Raw genomic sequence first — 6,459 nt, forward strand, 5'->3', positions numbered from 1 at the left:
TTGGCAGGCGAATTCTTTACCATTGAGCCACCAGGGAAGCCACCATTTTTCTTTTACTATTATTTTAAAAATATATATAGTTAATAGCTGCACTGGGCTGGGTCTTAGTTGCAGCACATGGGATCTTTGATATCCATTGTCGCATGTGGGATCAATTTAGTTGCATTCGAACTCCTAGCTGTGGCATGTGGGATCTAGTTCCCTGACCAGAGATAGAACCCAGGGCCCCTGCATTGGGGGCTCGCAGACTTAGCCACTGGACCACCAAGGGGAGTCCCAGTTGTGCTTGGTTTTATACCATATCAATTTAGCTAAGTTAGACCATGGTCCCCAGAGCTCCCTTCCTGAATGGTTTCCTGTTAGGCTTGGTCCAGGGCACGTTTGTGCCGTATTTAGAAGCTGGAAGAGAAGCAGGGCCGTATGTTCTGAAGGGCAGTGCTCCACGTGGCTGTTCCCCTGGGGGCTTCCCTGCTGGCTCCTGCAGGCGCCCGCCTTCAGCTCCGCCTAGCGCTAGGCTAGCTGTGTGTGCTGTCCACGGCAGGGTGCCGGCTTCCTCAGGTCACTCACGCGGTAGAACTTGGAGGTTGTGAGACCTGAGCCAGGTTCCACTTTGTCTTCTTCACGCCTTCCTACTTCACGTCTAGCTTTCATACCCCGATGGCCGTCCACGCCCCCTCCCACTGCCCCGCCCCGCCACAGTAACCACGGCCCACCGCTAGAGGCAGCAGCAGCCTGTCCTCACCAGCTCTTGCGACTTCAAAAGGTGTGATTTTAAAAAAAAATTTTTTTTTGCAGGAGGGCACCCTGAGGGGCATGTGGGATCTCACTTCCCGGCCAGGGGTCAAACCCGCGCCCGTTTGCTATGGAAGTGCAGAGTCCTAATTACCAGACCTCCTTCTTTTTAAAATTAATTAATTAAATTGGAGGATAGTTGCTTTACAATGTTGTGTTCGTTTCTCCTGTAAAACAAAATCAATCAGCTATAAGTATACATACATCGCCTCCCTTTTGCGTCTCCCTCCCACCTCTTCTGTCCTTCACACTCCTCTAGTTCATCACAGAGCAACAAGCTCCTCTTCCCGCTAGCCATCTGTTTTACACATGATCGTGTGTATACGTCAAAGCTATTCTCTCAGTTCATCACACCTTCCCCTTTGCCCGCTGTGTCCACAAGTCTGTTCTCTATGTTTGTGTCTCTATTCCTGCCCTGCAAATAGGTTCATCTGTACCATTTTTTCTGGATTCTGCATATATGCATTAATACATATTTTTTCTCTTTCTGACTTACTTCTTTCTGTATGACGGACTCCAGGTTCATCCACATTTCTACAAATAACCCAGTTTTGTTCCCTTTTATGGCTGAGTAATATTCCATTATGTATATAGACATACCACATCTTCTTTATCCATTCATCTGTCATTGGACATTTATGTTGTTTCCATGTCTTGGCCATCTTGGCCACTGTAAACAGTTCTTCAATGAATATTGTGGTACATGTGCCCTTTTGAATTATGGTTTTCCCAGGGTATGTGCCCAGAAGTGGGACTGCTGGGTCATATGGTAGTTCTATTTTTAGTTTTTTAAGGAAACTCCACACTTCTCCACAGTAGCTGTCTCAGTTTACATTCCCACCAACAGTGTAAGAGGGTTCCCTTTTCTCCACACCCTCTCCAGCATTTATTGTTTGTAGGTTTTTTTGATGATGGCCATTCTGATTGGTATGAGGTGATATTTCATTGTAGTTTTGATTTGCATTTCTCTAATAATTTGTGATGCTGAGCATCTTTTCATGTGCCTCTTGGTCATCTGTATATCTTCTTTGGAGAGATGTCTATTTAGGTCTTCCACCCAGTTTTTGATTGGGTTGTTTGTTTTTTTGATATTGAATTCCATGATCTTCTGTATATTTTGGAGATTAATCCTTTATCCATTGCTTCATTTGCAAATATTTTCTACCATTTTGAGGGTTGTCTTTTTATCTTGTTTATGGTTTCCTTTGCTGTGCAAAAGTTTTTAAGTTTAATTAGGTCCTGTTTATTTATTTTTGTTTTCATTTTCATTATCCTAAGAGGTGGATCAGAAAAGATCTTGCTGTTGTTTATGTCAGAGTGTTTTCCCTATGTTTTCCTCCAAGAGTTTTATAGTTGGACACTATAGTCTTACATTTAGGTTCTTGACCCATTCTGAGCTTATTTTTGTGTATGGTGTTAGATGGCATTCTAATTTCATTTTTTTACATATAGCCATCCAGTTTTCCCAGCACCATTTACTGAAGAGGTTTCTTTTCTCCATTATATTAACATATTCCAATATATTCTTGCCTCCTTTGTCATTTAGGTGACTATAGACGCATGGGTTTATCTCTGGGCTTTCTTTCCCATTCCATGGATTGATATTTCTATTTTTGTGCCAGTATCATACTGTCTTGATTACTGTAGCTTTGTAGTATAGTCTGAAGTCAGAGAACCTGATTCCCGCAGCTCTGTTTTTTTGTCTCAAGATTGCTTTGACTAATCAAGGTTTTTTGTGTTTCCATACAAATTAAAAAAATTTTTTTTTGGTTCCAGTTCTGTGAAAAAAGCCATTGGTAATTTGATTGGGATTACACTGAATGTGTAGATTGTCTTGGGTAGCACAGTCATTTTAACAATATTTATCCTTTCAATCCAAGAACATGGGATATCTTTCTGATTTTGTCATCTTCCTAACCTGTGCAATAAGGCAAGTGAAGGACATAAAGGGAAATGAAAATGAAAAATGAACTTCATACATGTCTCAACTGTGTTATAGAAAACTCTAAGTAACTTATCCATCAGAGGGCAGACAGAATGAAAACCACAATCACAAAAACTAACCAAACTGATCACATGGACCATAGCCTTGTCTAGCTCAATGAAACTATGAGCCATGCCATGTAGGGCCATCCAAGATGGACAGGTCATGGCAGAGAGTTCTGACAGAATGTGGTCCACTGGAGAAGGGAATGGCAAACCACTTCAGTATTCTTGCCTTGAGAGCCCCATGAACAGTATGAAAAGGCAAAAAGGTATGACACTGAAAGATGAACTCCCCAGCTCAGTAGGTGCCCAATATGCTACTGGAAAAGAGTAGAGAAATAACTCCAAAAAGAATGAAGAGACACAGCCAAAGCAAAAACAACACCTAGTTGTGGATGTGATGGGTGATGGAAGTAAAGTCCAATGCTGTAAAGAGCAGTATTACATAGGAACCTGGAATGTTAGGTCCATGAATCAAGGCAAATTGCAAGTGGTCAAACAGGAGATGGTAAGAGTGAACATCAACATTTTAGAAATCAGTGAACTAAAATGGACTGCAATGGGTGAATTTAACTCAGACAACCATTATATCTACTACTGTGGGCAAGAATCCCTTAGAAGAAATGGAGTAGCTCATAGTCAACAAAAGAATCCAAAATGCAGTACTTGGATGCAATCTCAAAAATGACAGAAGGATCTCTGTCGTTTCCAAGGCAAACCATTCAGTATCACAGTAATGCATGTCTATGCCCCAACCAGTAATACTGAAGAAGCTGAAGTTGAACAGTTCTATGAAGACCTATAATACCTTCTAGAACGAACACCCAAAAAAGATGTTCTCTTCATTATAGGGGATTGGAATGCAAAAGTAAAGTTACAGGTAAATTTGGCCTTGGAGCACAAAATGAAACAGGTCAAAGGCTAACAGAGTTTTGCTAAGAGAACACGCATATACCCTCTAAGAGAACATAGCAAATACCCTCTTTCAACCTCACAAGAGAAGACTCTATGCATGGACATCACCAGATGGTCAATACTGAAATCAGTTTGATTATATTCTTTGCAGCCAAAGATAGAGAAGCTCTATACAGTCAGCAAAAACAAGACCAGGAGCTGACTGTGGCTCAGATCATGAACTCCTTATTGCCAAATTCAGACTTAAATCAAAGGAAATAGGGAAAACCACTAGACCATTCAGGTATGACCTAAATCAAATCCCTTGTGATTATTCAGTGGAAGTGACAAATAGATTCAAGGGATTAGATCTGATAGACAGAGTGCCCGAAGAACTATGGATAGAAGTTCGTGACATTGTATAGGAGGAAGTGATCAAGATCATCCCCAAGAAAAAGAAATGCAAAAAGGGAAAATGGTTGTCTGACAAGGCCTTACAGATAGCTGAGAAAAGAAGACAAGCAAAGGGCAAAGGAGAAAAGGAAAGATATACCCATTTGAATGTAGGGTTCCAAAGAATAGCAAGGAGAGATAAGAAAGCCTTCCTCAGTGATCAGTGCAAAGAAATAGAGGAAAACAATAGAATGGGAAAGACTAGAGATCGCTTCAAGAAAATTAGAGATACTGGGAGGGAGGCGGGAGGGGGGATCAGGATGGGGAACACATGTAAATCCATGGCTGACTCATGTCAATGTATGGCAAAAGCCACTACAATATTATAAAGTAATTAGCTTTCAACTAATAAAAATAAATGAAAAAAAAAAAGAAAATTAGAGATACCAAGGGAACATTTCATGCAAAGATGAGCACAATGAAGGACAGAAATAGTATGGACCTAACAAAAGCAGAAGATATTAAGAAGAGGTGGCAAGAATACAAAGAAGAACTATACAAAAAATATCTTCATGATCCAGATAACCATGATGGTGGGATCACTCACCTAGAGCCAGACATCCTGGAATGTGAAGTCAAGTGGGCCTTAGGAAGAATACTACGAACAAAGCTAGTGGGGGTGATGGAATTCCAGTTGAACTATTTCAAATCCTAAAAGTTGATGCTGTGAAAGTGCTGCACTCAATATGCCAGTAGAAAACTCAGCAGTGGCCACAGGACTAGAAAAGATCCATTTTCATTCCAATCCCAAAGAAAGGCAATGCCAAAGAACGTTAAAACTACTGCACAATTGAACTCATCTCACACTCAGGCAAAGTAATGCTCAAAATTCTCCAAGTCAAGCTTCAACAGTATGTGAACTGTGAACTTCCAGATGTCCAAGCTGGATTTAGGAAAGGCAGAGGAACCAGAGGTCAAATTGCCAACATCTGCTGGATCATCGAAAAAGCAAGGAAGTTCCAGAAAAACGTCGACTTTTTTTGCTTTACTGACCATGTCGAAGACTTTGACTGTGTGGATCACAACAAACTGGAAAATTCTGAGAGATGGGAATACCAGACCACCTTAGCTGACTTCTGAGAAACCTGTATGCAGGTCAAGAAGCAAGTTAGAACTGGACATGGAACAACAGACTGGTTCCAAATTGGGAAAGGAGTACATCAAGGCTATATATCGTCACCCTGCTTATTTAACTTATATGCAGAGGACATCATGAGAAACCCTGGGCTGGAGGAAGCACAAGCTGGAATCAAGATTGCCGGGAGAAATATCAATAACCTCAGATATGCAGATGACAATACCCTTAATGGCAGAAAGTGAAGAAGAACTAAAGAGCCTCTTGATGAAAGTGAAAGAGGAGAGTGAAGAAGTTGGCTTAAAGCCCAACATTCAGAAAACTAAGATCATGGCATCCAGTCCCATCACTTCATGGCAAATAGTCAGGGAAACAATGGAAACAGTGACAGACTTTATTTTCTTGGGCTCCAAAATCACAGCAGATGGTGACTGCAGCCATGAAATTAAAAGACTCTTGCTCCTTGGAAGAAAAGCTATGACCAACCTAGACAGCATATTAAAAAGCAGAGACATTACTTTACCAACAAAGGTCTGTCTAGTCAAGGCTATGGTTTTTCCAGTAGTCATGTATGGATGTGAGAGTTGGACTATATAAAGAAAGCTGAGGGCCGAAGAATTGATGCTTTAGAACTGTGGTGTTGGAGAAGACTCTTGAGAGTTCCTTGGACTGCAAGGAGATCCAACTAGTCAATCCTAAAGGAAATCAGTCCTGAATATTCATTGGAAGGACTGATGCTGAAGCTGAAACTCCAGTAGTTTGGCCACCTGATACAAAGAACTGAGTCACTGGAAAAGACCCTGATGCTGGGAAAGACTGAAGGCGGGAGGAGAAGGGGACGACAGAGGATGAGATGTTTGGATGGCATGACTGACATCATAGACATGAGTTTGAGTAGGCTCTGGGAGTTGGTGATGGACAGGTAGGCCCGGTGTGCTGCAGTCCATGGGGTCATGAAGAGTTGGATACAACTGAGTGACTGAACTGAATTTATTAAAAAAAAAAAAAACAACCTTCTAGATCTAACTGAATTTATGGTAAGGATATCAAATATATAGTCAATATACTAAAATTCATTATATTTTATAGACAGATTGTTTATAGTTTTTAAAGAAAGTTAATTACGAATCTAAAATCTTATCAAAGAAAAAGAAAACTATAATACTGCCTCACATATGATTATAGATGGAAAAACTCTAAATAATATATTACCAAATGAACTTCAGCCCTATGACAAAAACCACAGTATATTACAAGAA

The sequence above is a fragment of the Odocoileus virginianus genome, chromosome 20 (assembly GCF_023699985.2).
Source record: "Odocoileus virginianus isolate 20LAN1187 ecotype Illinois chromosome 20, Ovbor_1.2, whole genome shotgun sequence".
Lineage (NCBI taxonomy): Eukaryota > Metazoa > Chordata > Mammalia > Artiodactyla > Cervidae > Odocoileus > Odocoileus virginianus.